Source organism: Anser cygnoides, chromosome 16 (assembly GCF_040182565.1).
Source record: "Anser cygnoides isolate HZ-2024a breed goose chromosome 16, Taihu_goose_T2T_genome, whole genome shotgun sequence".
Taxonomy (NCBI): Eukaryota; Metazoa; Chordata; class Aves; order Anseriformes; family Anatidae; genus Anser; species Anser cygnoides.
This window is the reverse complement of record NC_089888.1, coordinates 352,789-374,974: the sequence shown is the minus strand read 5'-3', so window position 1 is coordinate 374,974 and position 22,186 is coordinate 352,789.

Here is a 22,186-nt window from a genome sequence, read left to right as displayed (position 1 = left end):
TCACCATTGCTGTGTGAAGAGGGAGCTTGGCTGCCTCGGCATTCATCCCCGCGCTAATTACTGCCTCCCTGAGGAACCCGATCCATCTCGCTGTAATTGACAAAAGGCAATTAAAAAGCAGTTGTGAATAAAGGGGGACATCTCTGGAGGGACTGGCAGGAGAGATTTAGGTGCGCTACTCCCTGCCACCTTGGCCGTGTTCCAGCGCTGCTGCTGGGAGCGAGTGCCCTGTCCCGCGCTGTGCCAGCTCCGTGGGCGCTGCCGCCGGCGCCGCCCGCCCCTGCCTGCTGCAGGACGGCCTCGAGCACCCACTCCCTGCCCTGAGGGCAGAGCTTCCCATGGGGAAAGGGCTGGGCTGAGCCAGACTGGGCGTATCAGCAGGGCCCGGCACTGCGTGGGGACAAAGCCAGTGTCCCAGCAGTGTCCGGGGCCCAGTGGCACCACTCGCCTTGGCTGGGCTCGCCCCTGTGGGTGAGCCAACACCTCTCCTCTAGCCTGCCCACGATGAATCCCCAGAGAGCCCCAGTGCCTTTCCCTGCCAGGAGCCATGAGGGACACGGGGAGAAGAGGGCAGAGCCACACCGGGAGCAGTGCCACACCTGCTGTGGGAGCACCACGGCCCGTCTACACAGACCACCGCGGAGCACGGCCTTGCAGGAAACAAAGGGCAATCAGCAGTGAGTGGCACGGAGCTGGGCGTGAAGAGCAGCTGATTGAGGAAGAGATGCATCAGATGCCTCTTGTGCAAAGCAATCTCCTGATTGTGGAGAGCAGCAGGTGCGGCGCTGCCAGCTCACCTGCGGAGATACTGACTTGCCTGTCAAGGGTGAAGGAAGGGCAAGGAGAGGGCAGGGGCACGTGGGCATGGGGAGAAGGTCTGATGGACCTCGTGCGCTGTGCCAGCCGTGCATGGACAGATTGCTGGGGGTGCCAGGCAGCCCTGCAGGAGCATGAGGCCGAGGTGTCCGGCAGGCTGAGCACAGCCTGCAGACAGCGCGAGCTGCACCTTCCCCACGCCATGTGAGCCACTGGTGCTGCCAGGGATGTAGCTGCGGCTGCAGGCAGAGGCACACCGAGGCACAGCAGGGCACAGAGCTGATCCTGGTGCCCGACACTCTCTTGGGGCTGGGTCACGCAAGTGCTGGCCAGAGAGAGGCAAAACCGCCTGGGGCAGAACTGCAGCCCCAAAAGCACCAGTGCATGGGGCTCATCCGGTCCCAGCCCCTCCGCTCGCCCCCTGCGCCTGCAGCGGTGGCGGAGCACATGGAACCTCCCTGAGCGCATCGCTGGGGACGGGGCACGGGTCCGAGCAGCCCCGCAGGCCGTGTCCCTGCAGGGGGGGCTGTCATGGGGTGTGGGCCTGGCAGGGCCATCCTGCTCTCCACTGGTGGCAGATGGCAGGATGTGCTGATGCTGGGATGTTCTTCACCATCTGTTAGGTCTAATTGACTTCCTGCAGAAGTTCTTAAGAAAAAAAATAAACAAGTTGCAAGAAACAAATTGTTAATTAAAAGGCCTTTTGATTAGATAGACAAATATTTACCAATTATGACTGACCTCATCTACTATATATTTTGTCCACACACTCCACAATCAGCAGTTATCTCAACAATTAGGTTCGCTCTGAAGGATCCCCTGCATGACCCTTCCCTTCTGAGCATCCCTGCAGCCCCAGAGCAAGGTGCTCTGGCTTGTGGCGCCCTGGTACGGCCCCACACGAGCCCCAGGCACTGCCCCATGCCCCAGAGCTCCCCCACGCCGTGTCCCTGCCCACACCATCACAACCCAGCTCTGCTGCTGCAGCTCCCCATGACAGGGTCCTCCTTCAGCTCCGGCCCCTGGTCCCCAGGCAAGCAAAGCAGCACCGTGTCGCATCCATCTCCAGCAGGGCTCCCAGCCAAAGCAGTTTCAGTGAGAGGCTCAGCACGTGGGTAGGGGCCAAGCCAGCGGCAGGGCTCCCCGCTGCTGGCACCAGTCTGTGCTTGGCTTTAGGGCCAGAGCTTTGCTCCTCAGTCAGTCTGCCTTGGGACGTCTCCTGCCCCGCTGCTTTTGGGGAGGGCATGCCAAGGGCCACGCTGGTACCCAGGATCCCTCTGCACCAGTCCCAGCCCATGGGAGCAGCAGGGGGGATGCAGCCGATCCCCCCTCTCCTCCACACCCCACAGGCAGGGGCTGCATGCCCACTCGTCCATCTGGCCCTTTCGGGCTGATAGCCATGGGGGCTGCCCAGGCCTCATTTCTGCTCCCCTCATGGGCAGCCCATGGGGGTCTCGTCCCCTGACCGAGCACTGCCCTGCAGCACCCGTGTCCAGTGGGCAGAGGGTTCAGGTCTGGTGCAAAGCAAAGCATCCTGGCCTCTGCAGAGCCTGCCCTGCACGTCCCACTGTACCCAGGGATGCTCCTGGAGAGGGAGACGCAGGGTGCAGCGCCAGCCAGGCACTCCCAGAGTGGGTTGTCGATTTTAATGTGGTAAGAAATTGATGGATGATTCTGAGCGAGCGAATGTTCAGTGTAAATTACCCATGTTAGTCTCCAATCCGTGGCTAATTCATTAGACACACATTTCTACACAAAAATAAAAGGCCTTCTGCATGCATTGTTCACCAAACGCTCTGAAAGAAAAGATCTGGGGAGGCGAGGCAGGCTGTTGACCCACTCTTGTGGTTAAATCCTAATTCCTAGCATCCCTGCTTCTGTGGGAAGGGCTCCAGCCCCATGTGCCACGCACGCACCGCCGGCCGCTCCCCGCAGCCTGCGCTGGGCTGCCTTGCCAGGGGAGCAGGGCTGGGTGCGTCCCAGAGGTGCGCAGCGCAGGGTCCGGCCCCGCAGACGCCCGGCCCTGGGCACGCAGCCCTGGGGCAGGGCACGGGGAGCACCACTGGCTGGCAGCCAGAGACACCGGGCATCAAACCCGGCGGGGTGGGATGTCTGCGAAGGCCCGTTCCCATGATCTAACACCATTTAGAGTCTTATTAATGGAGTGGGAAAGGTAATTGTGATTAAAGTAACGAAGGTGCTAAACAGAGATAATTCTGTACTGAAGGGCAAAATAGATTTTTAAAAAGTGAATAAAAAGGGAAAAGACAGAGTAGCTGCTCTTTAAAAATACAGAGATCGGTAAGTGAGGATTCACTTTTTTATTAGCACAGGAATCTCAGGGGAGAGATGCGTCCGCATTCCCAGTGCCTGAGACTGAACAGCTCTTAATAAATGGCATGCCATCGATGCTGGGCCTGCCTGCTTTATTACCATGACTACTGCACTCTGCTTTTATAGAAAACTAAATATTGAACAAAGAGCAGGTGCGTGGAGGATCCCAGCCCTCCCAAGCCATCAGTGCTGTCTCCACGGGCAGCCCACGGCCCCTGTGGCTGCGGCCGGGTGGCAGAGGCACGTGGGGCACGGACCTGGCCAAGCCGAGGTGACAAGGTGGGCAGGAGACCCTCCTCCAGGCAGCTGGAAATGAACGCCTGGACGGAGCAGAGCTCTGCCTGCCAGCAGCTGCAGGACGAGCGAGATGGGTTGCTGTGCGGGAGGCTGTCCCTCTGAGGGCACAGAGCGGGGCCGGGAGGGGACAGGGACCTCCCCCTGCCAGTGCCACCTTGCAGCGCGGAGTGGCGGGGGACTCAGCGCAGCACCTGAAGCTGACGCGCCCCAGGGAAGGACACGCTGCAGAAGCAGCCGGTGCCAGCCTCCCTGCAGGCCTTGGCTGCCGGTTTTCACCATGCTCAGGGACCTAGAAACTAAGCAAACATCCCGTGGCTCCTTCCCATCATGACTAGTGCATGAGGCAGCAGGGAAGGAGTCTGCAAATCAGGACCGCTGGAGGTTACTGCTTTGGTAAATAGATGGCATGCAAGCGCTCGAGGTAAGCGTGATGGGAGGAGAGCCCAAGCCTCAGCACTGCTCCTGCCTGCAAAAATACCCTTTTTCTTGTCCTGCGTTTGGAGGGCTTCCCAACACCTGACTCTGCCTCACAGCTCCTGGACCTCGGCTCTCTGGGTACCCCCACAGCTTTCTGCTCCCCAGTGCTCTCCCACCCTTGCTGTGCATTTTTATTCACCCCTCTAAATGTTCTAATACTGTAAAAGATCCATCAGAAACCTTCCACTCCAGAGGGATATATATTATCTAAATTTGATAAGACAACTTAATTTCTCTCCGTGTCTGTTACTGGCGATAAAACTGGGAGACTTTTATGACCTGGAGTCCTCTGTAAGATTGTCAGGAACTTATTATACAAGGTATAACTGGATTTCTCTCCACAGATGGCTCGCAGCCATGAGCTGTAACGCAATTCTGCAGCACATTTGGTAGAATAAATGCAAAGAGCTTGTTACAGTGAGTTAGATAAGGGAGACGGGAACACGGCTCTTGCAGGCTAATTCGGAATCTGATCTGCCTTTTCCCTTGCTGTGAAGGACGACTTGGAAAAGCGCATTTCATGCCAAGGAAGGAGCCAAGCACTTCCCAGAGCCGCCTGGGACCAGCGTGGCAGTCAGTGTGGCACTTGCGGTGGGGACGGGCCCAGCAGCGCTGCAGCAGAGCTGTCCTGGTGCTCGACACGCAGCAGCGATTTCGCTGGCAAACCAGCCCCGGCAGGTACCTTCCCGCGTGGCGATGAGGGACAGCAGGTCCCTCTCTGAGGCTCTTGCGGCATGCTCATCCTTTATAGTTATCACGCAGCCCATTCTGGCTCTGACCAGATAAAGACTGGTGATTTTTTATTTACTGATTTTTTATTTCAGCATCCTGTGGGCAGGATGCCACAGAGCACACTCATTTATCTCAATTTGCTCCCTCCCACCTCCCTTCCCTAATTTTTCAGCAGAGCCTTGGAGGTGAAAGCCTTATCTATGCAGTTCTCCTGCACTTGGAAAGCAATCTTGGCCTCTCCTTGTAGAGGCCCTGACAGGGCTATTTATTGCCAGAGCAGCGGCCACGCAGGCTGGGGATGCCGTTGGTCCCTCCGCAGCCACGGGCAGCCCCATGCTGCGCCAGCCCCGGCCCTGCGTGCCCGAGGCTCGTGGGGGGCTGCCGGGGCTCCCGGTCTCACCGCTCCCCGTGCGAGAGCTGTGCCCCAGCAGCAAACGCTCCCAGGGCTCAGACTGGGCCAGAACAAATGCGACCTGTTGGAAGCGATTGCCCTGTGACAATGTCTTCCTCTCCAGCACTTCTGGCTGTCCGCTCTTGCTGCAAACCCCGGTGCAGGCAGCCCTGACCCCACAGCCCCGCACCAGCCCCGCTCCCGGCTGCGTCCCAGGCCCCGTCCCCAAGAGCCGCTGCTCCCAGCCCTCAGCCCCACCGGGACGGCAGCCCTGCCCAGACCGGAGCACGCAGCACAACGTGGCCACATTAATTCTGGTGAAATACGTTGTTACGTGCATCAGGTTTTGTAATGGAACATGTTTAAAATTCAATAGAAAGAAAGATTAAAAAAGAAGTTTCTTATCTAAAGGAGCCATAGAGTCAGTGAAGAAATTATGAAAGTCTCGTTGTCCAAGGTTAAAGAGTGAGAGCTGAGGCATGAAAAGGCAGGAGATAAGATGAAATGTTTTCTGTTCAAATGAATGGGCTCCACTCTGCTCCATAATAAATGATCAGTGTCAATATGACAAATTAATTCTGCATTGAGTTCCATTCAGTGTGCAGTGGGCGGGGAGGGGCTGGGTGGAGGGGCCGAGTCCCCGCCGCAGCCTCCCGCCAGCCCAATCAGGGCAATGGGGCGAAACAGGGAATTTGCAGCCTGCTGTTCCAGGAGCATCTCCTGCAGGACGGTGCAGACAGCCCCCAGCCAGGAGCAGGGCTCACGGAGCTGCAGGGCACGCGGGGGATCGGCCCCACTGCCCCCGAGCTGCCGCTGCACCAGGGCTCTGCTCAAGCCCCTCCGGGGCTGGGCTGTGCTGTGCTGGCAGAGGGGAGCGGGTACCCCAGGAATGGTGGGGAGCAACCCCAGGGCACCTGCACCAAGTGCTCCGCGCCCCCCCAGGCACTGTGGGGGGACAGAGAGGGGGCCCTTAAGGGTTACGGGATGCGGATGACATGTCCTGGGCCGGCAGTTGCAGTTGCCACAGCAGAGACACGCCAGCACGAGATGCTGCTGGCAAAGCAGCCAGGTGACCCCACAAAAAAAAATGGACCTTTTAAAAGAGACAGTGATAAATGAAGCTCTGTTCCAGCTCACAAGGCGCAGCGGGAAGGGGCAGGGAGCTGCTGCCAGGAGCTGCCCGCTGAAGGTCACGCAGGAGCTGGACGGTGCTGCCACGGGGGAACTGTGGCTGTTCCTCCCCAGCCCTGCCCCACTGCCATCCTGCCCGAGGCCCCTGGGGCAGCTGCTGACACTGCTGGGGGCTCATTTCTTGGTGAGCAGCAGTGAGCCCAGGGATGGGAACACGCTGCTCCTCGGGGTGAAAAGCAGGCTCCCCAGCATGCCAAGCCCAGTGGAGCAGCCGGTAGCCCCAGCTGCCATTGAGGTGCCCATGCTGGGATCAGCCTCTGGCCAGCCCCAGTCTGCACCACAGAGCTGGTGCAAAGAGCCGAGCTGCACCAGGCTGGAAGGCCCAGCACAGACACTGCCATCACAGCACCGTTCTTATCCACGGGAGATCCTTGGCACAAGGCGCGCTCTTGCAGAAGACAAATAGCAGCTGACGCACAGCACGGTTACCTGTGTTTATCTCCAGGTGCCCGAGGCCAAGAACAGGTGAATTCACAGCAGACTTTGTACGTCTGGAGCTACGTGCCCAGAGCTGTTGCAGCCCCAAGCAGCCCCCTTCCCCAGCATAGTGTGCAGGTAGGGCTGGACACAGCTTCGTCCTCACGCTCGGCCAGGCTGGCTGTGGTCAGTGGGCCCTGGGGATATCCCCTGCAGCCCCCAGGGATGCGCCCACACATCAGGGGCCACATCTGTGCCCTGCAGGCCCCAGGCAGGGTCCCACTGCAGGGTTGAGCTGTGTCCACTGGTGCCGGGAAGCCAGGCTTCCCTCGGAGGCGCAGCAGGCAGTCCCATGCTGGCACTATGCGTGGTGTGTGTGCAGCAGGTCTGCTCGGGCTGTACACTCACAGCACCCAGCTCTGCAGACTGCAGGGCCAGCTCCTGGAAGCGGTAACAGCCTTCCCCATTTCATTCTGAGAACACACACTGGAGCCAGAATGGAAACAGCATCTCAACAGCCGCGATTAAAATAACAAAATGAGTATGGAAATGATGTTTGTTAAAGGGAAATAGCTAACATAATCCTCAAAGGATTTTTCCTTTTGACTTAAAAAAAAAATTTAATATCTTCATTTCCATACCTTTTTTAAGCTAATTTGTGGAAAATTAAAATGGTGAGCCCACAAAGGCTGCAGTTTAATTGAATCTTGCATCAGTCCTTGGTGAGCAGTCTCTCTTGGATTCCTTGATTAGTTCCCTCCATTAAATCATTTTTGCATCGTTTAGTTGAGATACTGTCTTCTGGCGGGTCTGGGACTCAGGGACCTGGATAACTCAGTCTCCATCTGAGCAGATGTAAAACGACACGCCACGCTCTGGAGAGCTGTCTGATTTGGACTCCTGTGTCCCTGGGACTCGCTATGGCACTTGCCCAGTGCTGGAGCCCAGCTCCAGGAGCAGGCACAGCCAGCAGCAGGAGCTTGGCACATCCCCATGCCCTGGGCACCGCGCAGGGAGCAGGGCTGCAAACCCAGGGGTGGCAGCAAGGAGGGAAGCAAGAGCAGAGCTCAGCATCAGACTGCTAAGAGAGGATGCGGGACACTGCAGGGACCGCAGCACGACGTCCCGCAGGGGAACCCTTCCCCTCTCCCTGCCTGGCAGTGCCCCACGCACAGACCCCAATATAGCAGCCAAACGTTGCCGCAGGGCACATGGGCAGGATGCGGCCACAGTGCCAGGAGCCATGTGAAGTTCCCCTGCTGTCTCTCTTGCTGAACAACCCTTCTCTAAGCACAGATAAATTGCACCTACCAGGGACGGCTCATAACTTAGTGGGAAGAGCGTTTACAGCACTCCTGTCCTGTGGCACATCAACCCCACAGGGACAGAGCCAGTAAATCTCTCTGAAGGCAGGCACGGGCCTTGCAGCATCCTCGTGAGCTCTGTGTGCACTGGGGCAGCCAGCAGGGCCCCGCTCGGCACACTGCAGCCCCGTGGCACTGCGCAAGGCAGGCTGCCCTCATGCACTGCCCAAGCAACCCTGGCACCTCTCCCTACCCCAGCCTGCGGCGTGCGAGGTTTCTGATGGCCCTGTCAGGCTATCATGTCCTGTAGATTAAAACAGATTTATATAAAGTCCTTTTCACCCCATTAGATTACTCTGGATTAACCTTGATCTCAGTAATAGATGCTATAAATGTAAGTCCTGCTCAGGGGGATTTTATCCATATGTTCTTGGAAGGCAGAAAGTAGATAAATTCTTAGAGAAGGTCTTACTGAACGATTAGGAAGATTTAACCTCTTCTCAGCCAGCCGGAGCCGCGTGCCCCGCTGCAGCAGGCAGCGCCCTCCCAGAGGCACAGCAAGCGCCGCAGCGGCCCCGCGCTGGGCATGTCCTGGCTGCTCCCTGGGGAGCGCCACGGGGCTGGCACTTGGCCACTGCGGAGCTGCCCGCGGCCCTGCCCGCTTGGCTGCCCCCAGGGGTGCTGCAGGAGGCGGCACACCGCACACTGCTGCTCTGCTCCTGAGGCTGGCTTTGGTGCTGCCTGGCTCTGCAGCAAAGCCTTGACTTCACACCTGAGAATCCCACAGCAACTCCTTCCAAGTCCCTCAGGACTGAGGGTGCCCCAGACTGAGGAGTACCATCAGGCACCTCAGCTCTGATAGAAAGTCCTGCACTGCCTCTGCGGAGCCAAGAGGCTGGCCTTGACTTATAGTTTGCCCTTGATTTATAGTTTGTGGGTTCTGTGAGATCTTCAGGCTTTTTCCTTCAGCAGAAGGGAAAAGCCTGTTGGGCAGAGCAAACCACAGTTGTTTCGATGTTTGATAGCCAAGAAACAGTTAATGCAATGAGTAACGAAGACAGGGCGAGGAATTTCAAGCAGCTGTAAGTGCACAAGAAGGAGGGAGATGTTTCCCCCCCCGCCACCCCCCGGCTGCCCCTGCCCAGCAGATCACAGCATGTGGCAGCTGCACACACCCAGGGCTGCACCCAGAAGGGGTGGCAGCAACAAGAATTAATTCCCCATCCCCTCTTGCTGCTATTAAATTGCTCTGAGTGTGGGCTGGATCCGGAGCCAAGCTCAGCTCTTCCAGGAGAGTTTGGCCAGCAAGCTGCCTTCTGCTTGCTGATCAGAGAAGCACCTAACAGAGGAAGGGGAGTTTGGCACCAGTTTGGGCTGCAGACCTGGCCCTGGTGGAAACTGCTGCAATCACGACGACAACACAGAAGATGGGTGCAAGCTGTTGACAACAGCAACAAAGGGGAGTCAGCTCTGAAAAGCTAGACGGTACTGCAGGCAGCCAGGGCATGCGCTGGGTGGTCCACGAACACACATCCTACTCCACGGAACCCACAACGACCCTGGCTGGGCACAAAGCAGTATTTGCACAACACAGCTTGTGTCACTGGGCTCTCCTAATCTCGAGGGCAAAGCAGCTGGTGCCTGCTCCCCATAGCAGTCAGCTGGATCGGCACTGCTGCCAGCAGCTCTTGAAGGAGAATCTCTCTTGACAACCTGCTCCTCTCTGGCCCCGAGCAGCCCTACCGACTTCTGCACAGCACCACAGTAATGCCGACTCCTGCATAATGCCACTGCCACAGTGAATTTGCAGAGCATCTGTCCGTGCCTGACAGGCAGCCAGGTTCCCTGTCCAGAAGCACATCTCTTCGGAGGCTCTGCAGCTGCATCGTGCCGCACCGACCTTCCCCTGGTGACCCGGCTGCTCGGCACACCCCCCGCACTGCCCGCCCGGCCCCCACTGCCCCGGCCTCCCACACACCTCTGCTGGCTGGAGCTCTCCTCGGGACGCGTCTGGCGCCGCTTGGCTCGGGCATGCCAAATCACTGCACGGAGCCACGAGAGCCCCCGGCACCCAAGAGGCCTGCCAGGGCGGCTCCGCTCACAAAGCGGGGTGGGTGCGTGGCTGGCAGCAGCCAGGGGAAGGGTGGGCACCCCCCCCCCCATGGGCACCCCCACCCTCATGCTCGCACAGCTCAGGAGCCACCAGCAGCAGGGAGTGCAGAGAACCCCGGCCCCGTGCCACACCGTCCCCAGCGGCAGCGTCTCCAGACACCACCTCAGGGTGCCAGCATTTGTCCTGCCATGCTCCCCTCCTGGGGGACTGGGAGGTCTTACCAAGACACACAGAAATTCTGCCTGCTGCCATGAGCTGTCGCCTCTGATTCTGCTGAATATTTAAAAACTGACTGAATCTGAAGTGACAAATCCATCATTGACCATCTGCCACTCCGCACGGTCACCCTGCAGCAGTCCCTGACATTTCCAGCTCAGCCCTGACGCGAGCCAGTAACTCAGAGACGAAAGGCATCAGCTTCAGCAGCCTGACAGGGCACAGCCTCCCTGCCAGCCCCTGGCCTGCTTAGCATCTCAGGCAGAAGGGACAGCCCGGGCAGGAGAAACCCTCCCTGCCTGGCGCAGGCGGGTGACAGGCAGTTGTCTCCTGCCGACCCACGGCCCCGCACACACCGCTCAGCGCTCACAGCAGCCTGCCTGCAGCAGCACAACATGAGGGACAGAGCCGGCAGGGCACCAGGAGACACAGCCACCCCCAGGCCAGCCAGGAGCGGCACCCAGGGCACTTCCAGAGGTGGGGCTGCTGCCAGCCCAGCTTCCCCCAGCACATCCCAGTGTGGGCAGCTCCCACCCAGTGCTCAGGAACCTGCTGCGTACTCTCCACAGGGCTGAGCACTGGGCCCCACCACCCCACAGGAGGGCCTGGGCAGACACGTGCTTGCCCTCGGGGAACAGCCCAGCTGAAGGCTTCCTCCCTCTCACCAGGTGATCGCTGTCCTTTTACTCCTCAGCACATCAGCTCTTGCAGCCTGCAGACCCACAGCTCCTCCAAGATGACAGCAGGGAAAGGGCTGCTTTGAGACAGGGTCATTCAAAGAAAAGGAGCCAGAGTTAATTGCCACTTGTTGCTTTAGCAGCAAAACGCTTGTGCTTCTCTGCTCAGCTGCAACCACTCCTGAAAAGTGAGCCTGCGCTCAGAGCCCCATCTCCCTGGCTTCACAGGGATGGGGAGGGGGTGCCCTCACAGGAGGTGGTCTCCTCCCCAGCTGCTCCCACACTGGGCACAGGACGAGTGTTAAAACCTCCAGATTCCCAACGAGGTTGCTGCACACTGGAGCCTGGTTTGGGGCTCAGTGACAATCAGCGGCATTGCTCACTCCAAGTCAGTGCAGCGCAGGCATCCTGGGCCCAGTTCCAGAACCCCAGCAGAGCACTGGGGCTGCCCAGGAGCCTTGCACAGGGCCCAGGATGCGCTCAGGCAGGTAGCCAGGCTCCTGGGGCTCCAGGAAGGGTTCCCAACGCTCGCTGTGGTGGCTGCACCAGGTGGCTGCAGAGCCCCTCCTGGCCGTGCTGCCGCTGAGGCACCGTGCTGCAGCAAGCCCACAGGGCTCCTCACTACTTCTGCTGGGACCACAGCAGCTTGATGGGGGGCGGCGGTGCGGCTGGGTGCCAGGAGACCTCACAGGGGACGCTGGGGGCTGTGGCCCTACGCCTCCAGCTTGGCTCAGGCCCCGGGCAGAGACAGCAGGGCTGCGGGAGAGCTCCTGCCTGCCGCTCGCTCCATACTTGTAGCTGGCACAGAGCTGCAATTTACAATCAACCTGCTGTTTGAGCTAATTGTGCTGTAATTGCTGAGCTGTGTTGCCTCCTGTTTCACCAGAGCGCGGCAGTTCTTACGCGCCTCTTGGCAAGCCGGCACATCCCGCGGTTGGCCCCTGTGCTCAGCCCGCCCGCTCCCACCCCAGCTGCGCCTCCAGGCAGAGGCAGCTCTCCGTTCCCTCCCTCCGCCATCTCCAGTGCCTGGAAGCCGCTGGTCCCTCTGCAAGCCCCCACTGGAAACAGCTGCTGGAGTGTGACCAGGCCCTTCTGTGCCACGGGGGCACGGGTGAGCAGTTGCCAGGGCACTCCTCCAGGAGACCTCCCTGGGAAGGCATCTTGCCAATGTTTCATTTTGATTAGATAAATTTTGCACAAACGGAGGAGCAGAGCAGACCTTGCCTGAGTTGCAGGGGCTGGCAGGACAGAGCCTGGGGTGCCCATTGCCCCACAGGAAGGTGATGCCGAGCACTAAGGAGGAGAAATGCCAGGTTATCAATTGTAATTAAAGGACACTGTCACTGGAAGGGCTGGGCTGGCTCCCAGCAGCTCCCTGTCATTCCCCTGTGCTGACTCCACAAAACCTGAACATCCTCCATGCTATTTAGAAAGCCCATGTTTAATAACTCGGAGACATCTGAACCCCACAGGACAGGCACCAAGGGGACATCAGACTTGACAGGGACAAGTGCAAGGGGAAGCTGGTCCCTGGAGAGCCAGGGCAGACGTCTCAGGGGGCTGCAGAAGGCCCCAGCCCCGGGGCGGAGGGGGCAGCCCCAGGCTTGGTGCCCCAGGGCTGGGTTGGTGCATGGGGGGGCTGAGCTGGCAGCACCGCTGGCACCGCTCGGTCCCGTGGGTTGGGGGCGGGGGGGCAGCCCCACTCCTCCTGCCGGCACCCCGGAGCGGCAGGGTGTGCAATCAGCACTAATCAGATAGCAAAATAATCACTGGGCCTCCTGCAGGGAGGTGATGGATGCAGCGTGCCCAGTGGGGGGGGTGCCCGGGGGGATGCCCTGGCTGCCCCGGCAGGCTCCAGGCTGGCTCTGGTTTGTCCATGCAGCCCCGTGCCCCCAGGCCAGCAGCCGTTCCCTTCAGTGCCTGGCTGCTTCTCCTCCAAAACTGATGTCATTTATTTAACCAGAAACATTTATAAAGGATGTGTTAAAAACTCACAACGATATCTTGATTGTATCAGTCAAAAGTTACTTTTGAAAGGCCATTTTTCTAAGAATTCCCTTTCCCAAGAGTTTCCTTCCAAGCGCAGCATTTCCCACGGAGCGTGGGTGCATGGTGCCAGTGGTGAGCATCCTCGCTGCGCCCCTGCTGTCACCACGGCTCGCGGAGCGGCAGCAGGCAGTGTGGCCAGGTGCCAGGGGCACCGCGCCGCTGCGAGGAGCTGGCAGGCGGGCCCTGCACATGGGTGGCAGGACATTCACAGCCCGTCCTGAGCACGGGCTTGTTCCTTCACACGCCTTTCCACCTGACAGGCTGGGGCCTATGTAAATTCCCACCGTAATTACTTTGAGAGCTATCAAACTATCTAATTTAATTTCTTTGTGAAAATAAATAGCTAAAGTGGCCCTAGGTACATGCATAAATACTTCAGCTTTATGTTGGGCCTGTTATTACTTCTCCCAGCTTGTGTAGTTGTAATGCACACTTAATAAGTACATATTTATTGCACATCTCATCCTGGTGGAATTGTGAAGAGTTTTTGCTGAGTAAGCAGGAAAACAGCTTAGTTCGTAATAAAAAAGGGAGGGAGTTAAAAGAAAATATGCTGGGTAATTAATGATCGGGCTTTGAACAGTCATAATTTTTTATTAAGCAACTATGCAAATATGGTGTGTCTGTGTTAGTATTCGAGGACTTTTTCTAACATTTATGGCTGCTATGTAGTAAGACAGTCCCTCTTTTTCTTTATGCTTGTGTGCACAGAGACACAGTGGTGAGCAGACGTGAGCATTTCCAAGTGTTCATGCAGGTGTCTGGGAGTGTGTGCGCAGAGAGTGCATGCCACGTGCACACAGCCCCGACCAGCACGCACCCATACAGCTCCCCAGGTCTGCACAGTGCCCTGACTGCTTTTCATTCTCGCCTGCTCTCATCCACTGGCTTTGTCTTTCTGCTGCTTGCTTTGCCTCTCCTATACATTTATTGTACGCTTCATTAATCCTGATAAATACGTGTATTAGTGCTTGCACAGGGCTGGGAGAAGAAGCTCCAGAGATGCTGCTGGTGCCGAGCCCAGCGTCCTGCTCCCGCTCCCACTGACCAGCACCAGCAGCTGTCGGTACTGCAACCCCCAGGACAAGGTCGTGCTGCGCACCCAGCACCCGCGGCCGTGGAGGGGGGAGAGCCTGCAGTGCTGGAGCGCGGGACAGGCAGGGAGCGAGGTGATGGGCCCCTGGGGCTGCTCCTGGAGCCCCATCCTTCCCAAGAGCCTGCAGCAGCCCCGTGGAGCAGTCTTCCCGTGCAGAGCTGCTCCATCCCCAAGCACCAGCACCCCAGCCACACAAGCCAGGCAGGCAGGTCACAGAAAGCCACTGAGCTGTGGCCAAACCAGACAGGGATATCGCTCCTCCAGTCGCCAACACCCACTGCACCCCATGCACACCAGGGTCTCACTGGGGCTATTGGGGCTGGCAATGCTGGAATAAGAGGGAGGCCTGAAGACAGCGGGGGCTGCCTCTGAGCAGCACAAGGAGGCTTAACTCCCTGCATGAGCCTCGCTGCTCCGCAGTCAGAAAAGATGGTGAGATGGAGAAGTTTTTGTTGCATTGAGCTGGAGCTTGCTCCCTAGGGAGCAGACCTTGCGCACCCTCCCCACAGGAGCGTGTCTTGAGCAGCAAGGCAGGGAAAGGCACCGGCTGGTGAGCAGAGCCAGGTTCGCAGGAGCAACAGGGCTGTGACAAAGAACACAGCCGTGCTGGCAAACAGTAGGCTGATCTCCCCATTAGCCCTCGTTAGCACGTGGCTGAAAGACAACAGGAGTTTAAATTAAGAAGACATCACAACAGTCCCAACTGTGTTACCGCTGTGTTCAGAAAGAGCCCGACAGCTGCTATTTAATATACCTTCTTGATCTGTCAGGGCATATGCACGCTGCGCAGCACATCTGTGCCTCAGCACACGCATGCTTCTGCATGGCTGCACACCTCCACTTGCAGGCAACGGCACCTGCCCTGCACGTGCCCACCACTGCGTGGGTGGGGGGGGGGCAAGGGGGCAGGACAGGGACCCCGCTCAGCCCCGCTGCCCGGTCCAGGGCCTGGGGGCAAGGCTCTGCCGCTGTGGAAGGCGGGTGCTCCTACAGCCCCAAACTGCGTGTGCAGCCAGGGTGTGCCCCCTGCATCCTCCTGCTTGTGGCCTCTCCAGCAGCGACACCGGCACCCTGCAGGCACGCTGGCCTGCACGCAGGGAGCCCTGGGATGGCGGGGGTGAAGCCTGGCTGTAGGCTGGTGGTGCAGCGGGAGGACAGCGTCCAGTGTCACTGCCAGATTACTGCTGCCAGCACCACGAAACGGTGATGCTAGAACTCAGTATTTATACCCCATGTTTCCAGCATGAGGCTTGTTAACGACTCCCACTGACACAGGGCAGCTGGTGACTGTCATGAGAAGGCAGAAAAGAAGCAACTTGCTTGTGGGCACAGAGGGAGCTGGCAACCGTGCAGGGGAGGTGCAGGCGGCTGGTGCTGAGGGCGTGAGCTAGGCCCTCTCGCCAGGGACGAGCTCCTGCTCGTGGGGGTTGAGCAGCTCGCTGGTGCCCCATGCTGCTGCAGTGCCTGCAGGCTCATCCGCCTGCCTATAGCCAGCCCCTGCTGGCCTGCAGGAGGCTGGATCAGAGATGGCATCTACCCCTTGCCCTGTGCCAGGACATGCAGAAAGGCTGAGGGTCATCCATCCTGTGAAGGGAAGGGTTGGCAGGACTGTACTGCCCGGGGGTCTGGAACAGAAATGGGATGCTCCCACCAACCACTCTGCGCCCATTCCACTGCAAGGAGCACAACAGACCCCCAAGCAGTGAAATGATCCAGCAGTGAAATGAGTGTGCTGAGCGCAGGGATGAAGCACCAGACACCCCCTAATTTCAAAAGTGGTAAATGGGAGAAGGAAAGGTCATCTTCCTGCTCCCCTTCAGTGTAGGAACAGAGCGCTGCAGCACAGAGCTTAGTGCAGACCTGCTGCCTCAATTATTTATAGGTACCATGGGTAGAACATGTTTTAATGACATTTGTGCTGGAGCTCAGCAGTGCAGATCTGCACTGAGCCAAAAGGAATATGTCAGAGACTTTAGAGATGGTAAAAGCAGCACGTCAATCACAGCAGCAGACTCACCTCGGTCCTCATATCTGCTCCCCTTGCCCTACAGAGAACCACCCGCAGCCCCTGTGATGGATTGATGGGCAAGCCCACAGACACACAGTCGTAAGTCACTGGGCTTTTTTATGGGTAAATCACAAGTAATAAGCTTTCCCACTAGAATTAGAATGACATCCTGGAAAATTATGTTCTGGTTTTACAGCAGATGACAGAAAGCAATGGGCTCCTTGGAAAGGGGTGCCCATCCTCCCTTCAGGCTGCTGCAGCCGGAGGAAGGGCAGGACCACAGGACCCCCCCCCCCCCCCCCCCCCCCCCAGCAGCCCTGCCCTGCTGGGGGCACCATCCCGTCCTCCCTTCCCTCTGTCCGCCTCTCCATCTGCCCCATGTTGGCCCTCCTCAGCCCCAGGCTGGGGCAGGCCAGAGCTGTTTGTGTGGGCACACGCTAGTGGGCTGGGAGAAGTTGGAGAGAACCAGGGAACCGGGAAGTCAAGCGGGAGACCGAGGGTGCAGGACGGCACCGCACTGACCTGCGGCTGGGCCGTGCCAGCTCCGCAGGCAGGGCTGTCCTGCACCAAGGCAGCCCCAGTGATGGTTTCTGAGTGTTGCCGTGCTGAGTGTTACCGTTAGAAGCTATTGCCGTGCTAACTTCTGAGTTACCCAGGAATGTTCACCTGCAAAGGCTGGGGAGGGTGAGCCCAGCCTTGTAGTCCTGCACCCACCTTCCCTCCGTGGCTGGGGTTCCACAGGGCAGGCTCCCAGCGTCTGCCTGGCAGCAGCAGAGGCTGCCGAGCACGCTGCCGGCCACGGCAGGCTTCAGCACTGCTGGTGCCTTCCTGGAGAGGAACCCAGGATACCAAGCTGTGATGCTGCGGCATCTTCAGCTCTGCCGTGCATCCGACAGCAAGTCTTGTTCTGGGATTTAAAGCTAATTGGTCCTAGTCTCTCTTTGCATTTCTGCTTGCAGAATGTCATTTTCTTCAGAAACAGCTCTTTTGCAATTACTGTGAATTACACATGAAAAGCAAGCGACCACATATTGATTGGAGCACCAGAAAAAGCACCAAAGCCAGTTAGAGTAGATTAACTTTTTCTGGAAAATGGTTTCACAGTTATTTAAAGAGATTAATCAGTTCATTTCAGGTCGTTTACCATTGTTTCTATGGCTCAGCATCTCCCCAGCGCATGGCCTGGAATCTCCTCCAATGCAGGACGAGCTGAGGCCTTCCCAGGCAGAGGGAAGGAGCCTGTGTCCCTGCGGCACGCGCCCAGGGTGCTGCTCACCTGTCCCTGCCGGCAAAGCCCGAGCTGCACCGCGGCAGCCCCGTGCGTGCTCAGGGGACACTTCCTCAGCGAGCGAAAACACGAGCATGGTGCAGAGGGAGCTGGGCTGGCCCGGAGAGCAGCGCTCCCAGAAAGCATGCCTGCAGCAGGCGCTGCCCGGATGCGTGGGACGCCAGCAGAGCCGTGGGCAATGTTGCGAGCACCAGTGTGTGGTTTCATCTGCACGGCAGCCGACACGGAGCCGGGGCTGCCCCTGCACCAATGCCGCAGGCGGTCACGGCACCTGCATGCCCTCGTCTCCCTCCCGCTCACTGCAGCAGCGGGGGCACAGCCACCCAGCGCCCCCGGGCAGGGCAGGCTCCCGCCCTGAAATGTTTCAAAGCATTTTTTCTTTGTGAAGAAAGTACAGAAGTCAAATGGCTCCTGTGGTGGAATATTTTCCAAATGTCAACACAATCTGTGCTACATTACGGCTAAATGTGATAATCTTAACGCCTGGCTTCTTAATGTCAGTGGCACTGGATTCTGATGGATTGACAGACAGCCAGAATGACATGCAGTCATAGCTGATAAGGGCTCTCTCCAGGGAAATCACAGCTTTTTAAAGATGTTGGCAGCTACTAGCAAGTACCTTTTTTATTTAAAAGGATTACAAGCATTGATTGCACTTCCTGTTTTCTTTTTATCACATTTCTGCACCAAGTGAAGCTTGTGTAGCAAGCCGAGCCTTTCAGACAATTATTTTGGAATAATGAAGGTGTGTCATGTTGGCTGTAATGAGTATTTTCAATGCCTAATTTGCGTGCAATGTGAAGGGATTTCAGCAGCTGCCTGGCTCCTGGCTAAAGGTGAGCAGCTTCTGACCGCAGAGGAAGCTGTTGTGGGCTGACTCAGCTGGGGACAAGTCGGGGTGGATCGCTTCTGTTAGCAGTGCGTGCTTCCCGCAGCAGAAGAGGGATTAAAACCTCTCCAATTACCATGGTTAAAACACTCACTGAGGGGATGCATCCTGATTAGAAATGGCTGGTGCCTGCTCCCCACAGTGAACAGCTGGACTAATCCATGCTCACCTGAGCAGCCCCTCTATGGCAGAGATGCAGGCAGATGAAAAATATATGTCCATAGAAGTACAGTGTGGCCAGACAGGGCAGTTATTATCCCAGTGCCACAAACACTTGCTGTCCCCGGCAAGAGATGAGGGATGTCTAAGAACAAGTGCTTGGCATCCTAACCACAAACAACTGGCAAACGCACCAGCAGAAGAGGCAGGTGGTGGCATGCCAAGCTGCACATCTCAGAAGAGCCAAATGCTGGGGGGCTCAACTCCCACTGCTGCTTTACCCTTCCTCGCTGCCCAGAGCCACAACGTGAAGGGCCAGGTGCTGCCCAGCACCCAGAAACCGTGAGGGCAGGCTGGGCTGAGGTCTGTCCTACAGCCGAGGCTGTCCAGTTACCGTACAGTGACCCCTTTTTCTGTTTTGCTGTATTGGTACGATGGCTGCATATCCTGATTGCATCGAATCCTGGATCCAGCTTTGCAAAGCCCAATGTCTTTCCCTGAGAATTTGAAGGATAGCCATTAAATCTGCACTGCTCTGGAAAAGGATCACAAAGCCAGGAGAAAGCCCACACCTGAGTGCTCCTCTTGCGCTGGGCCAGGGGTGCACATGGCTTGGGGCACATCTTTGCAGCTGCAGGGGTGAGATCAGCCCAGCAGGTCCCCACAGGCCAGCGTGGCGTGCTTGCCTTCTGGAGCAGCAGCACTGTTCACTTTCCAGCTCACGTTCTCAGAAAAGCCATTCAAAACCAAGGAACTAATTACCTGCAGGAAGACACATATGAGGACTGTTGGAATGCAGTCTGCTGGGCCATCTGTACAGCTGCTCTGTCCACCCACTGATCTCCAGTGCTCTTCCTCCCAGCGCCTTGGCATCAGGCAGGAGGACTACCTGGAACATAACAGTTGGGGGTGGGGTGGGGGGTGGGGGGCCGAACTGGACTGCAGGTCCCCTGCACGGAAGCACAGCACGTCCAGGGTTTGGTCTTCCAGATGCCATGAGGATCCCAGGACTGCCTGCTGACAAGGCTGGGGACTCACTCCTGGCCTGGTACCCTGCGGGCAACGCTTGTATTGCAGACCAGGTGCTTGCAGCGAGTGCAGCTTTTCCCCTCAGCTCTCTGGTGCAAGGCAGATCCTCCCAGACCACAGCCTTCTGCGACCCCTGACACGAGCAGCCCATCGCCAGCCCCGGGCCCTGAGCGGGATGCGGGCACGGTAGGCAGTAGGAATGCCCGTTCTCAGCAAGAACAGGGGAGGTTTCAGCCCCACCAAGTGACTGCCCAGGAGCAAGCTTCCAAGGCCAAGGGAAATTTAACGTTGTTGTTTCTTTTTGTAACTTCTTTGGCTGCGGCAGCACGTAGCTGTGGCGGCTGCCTGGAAACTCAGCTCCTGTCCCCGCCGGTGAGCCAGGAGGGGTGTCTGCTGCTGCAACAAGCCCAGGTCGCCTCCAGGATGCCGGAATACTCCTGGGACAGGCTGGCAGACAGCAGAGCTGCAGCAAGGAGAAAGCACAAACTGGAGCATCATGGCACAGTGAGGAAGCCCTAACAAGTCACAGCTGCTGTCTCTGCACTGAACACAAAGAGCAGAGATGCAAAACTGAGATTATTCCGAGCTGCAAGAATCTGATACCTACCCTAAAGGAAGCTCGAGGTCTTCATATATGAAAGGATGTGGGGAGCTGTGATATTAGCTATGGCAGATGTGGTTAAAGCAGCCAGCTTGCTGGTGATGGAGCAGCTTCTTGGAGGATTTGGGGGAAAGGTGATCACTTTCCCAGGCAGTGTATTACCAAGGCAAGTGGGAGGCAGAGACTTACATGGCCTTGCTTGCACTCAGTTACCAGAGATGTATTTTTCTCCTGGGGGTGCAGATATCACTGCCTTTTTTCATTTCCCATTAATGATCCCCACGGATCACATCCATCTTTTGTAAATAACTCCCTGGAGGAGGCTTGGACACCTTGCCTTCTGGAGTTCGCCGTGGCACAGAGCAAAGACATTAAAGGTGATGCTGCTGCAGCACCTCTGTGCTGGGGCTGAGAGCGGAGTCGCAGCGCCCAGCTGCCATTGTGGTCTGCACGCACAGGGGCACGAATCTCAAAGGACGCATTCAGAACGAGACCGTGGCACATGCCACCATCCCCAGCGGCAGAGCCACAGGTGTGGGAGTGACTCTCAGCCCCCTGCAAGCCTGTAGGGTTCCTGATGGGCTGTTGCTCTTTGACAAAAGCACTGGACAAAGAGCTGCCTTGCTCCTGCAGAGCAGCTGGATGGAACAGACTTCCTTCTGTCAGGCAAAGAAATACCCCAACATGCAGGTGCCAGCATGCAGGGGCACAGCACCAGCCAGGTTTCTGACCCAGCAGCATACAGCAGTTGCATCTGCAGGTGCCTTCTTTGCTCCTAGAGGAGCCTGTGCTGCCCAGAACATGCCATTTCTGAACACTCACTGCCCTTCTCCACTCAGATGAGTGTGGGTGTTGTTAATGAGCCAGGAGCCTGCAGCCCTGGACAGACCTAGAAGCATCTTCAGCGCACAGTCACCAGCAGAGCGCCCAGCTGTTGGATCCGAACCAGTTCTGTTGCGGGATGCTTCTGCAGAGCAGGACTGGCTTCTCCTGCAAAGCAAGGAGGAGATCAGCCTGCCCTTGCCCTGCCCTGTAGGAGCCAGGGACGGCTGTGCAACTGCTGAAGAGAGAGAAGTGCCTATAGAAAAATTTCCTCAAAACGGGCTGTGCTGAGGGGGCACTGCATGGAGCTCTTAAAACATCTTCACAGATGCTTCTGCAATCAGAGCTCTCAATAATCCTACTCTTTTGTAGTTAAGGGTCTGGCTCTGGCTGGCAATTTGTTGCTTTGAGCTCTCTCCATTCCTCCACAATATCAAGACACAAATCCTTCTACACGGCCCAGACTCATCACACTAATACTAGGCACTTATTACCTCCTTTGTTAGGAGTACACTAACTTCAGGCTCTTTCCTCTGCCAGCAGGATCTCCTAGGACAACCAAGCCCACCTGATCCCCAGAAAGTCCTATGATAGCTAGACTGCTTGCCTAGGTGCCTGGAGTTGGACAGCAGGATTCAGAGAGAGCACATCTCTGTGCTTGCTGCAGCTGGAATGTGAGAGCTCTTGCTGCTGGGGACCTGGACTGAAAATCCAGGGTGCAAACACACAGCAACTGTCAATAGCTCTCTGCAAACAGCAGTTGGCCGATGCGTCCAAACTGTCAAAGCATACAGCTGTGAGTGCAGTGCTGACACACTTGCTGTGTGTAGGCAATTAACAATAATGCTTGTAAAAAGGCCTCCTCAAGGTTTACAGCTACAGAATCACTCACTGCAACTATGAAAAGAAAAACGGTGTGTACACTGAGGTCTGGCAGCACACCTCACGTGTCTGGAAACCCCTCTGGCCTCAAGACTCCTTCCTTCTGTTACAGCATCCCACTAACTGCTGTCATCAAAGGTCACCAGATGCTTTTTCCATACCATTAATTGAATAACCAAGGGAGCAGGATGGGAGTGGAGGCGTGGGGATGGTGACGGATATGGAAGTGCTTAAAGACCTCAGGGACCAATAAGCCTGTTTCTGAGCGAGGACTGCAAGATGCTATTTAAATGACTGTCACTTTATTGAGGAGGTTAAATTCTGCCTGTGTTATCTGCTGACCTACATTGGTGCCACCACAGAGCTGAGCACATGTCCCCCTCTCCCAGTGCTGGCCA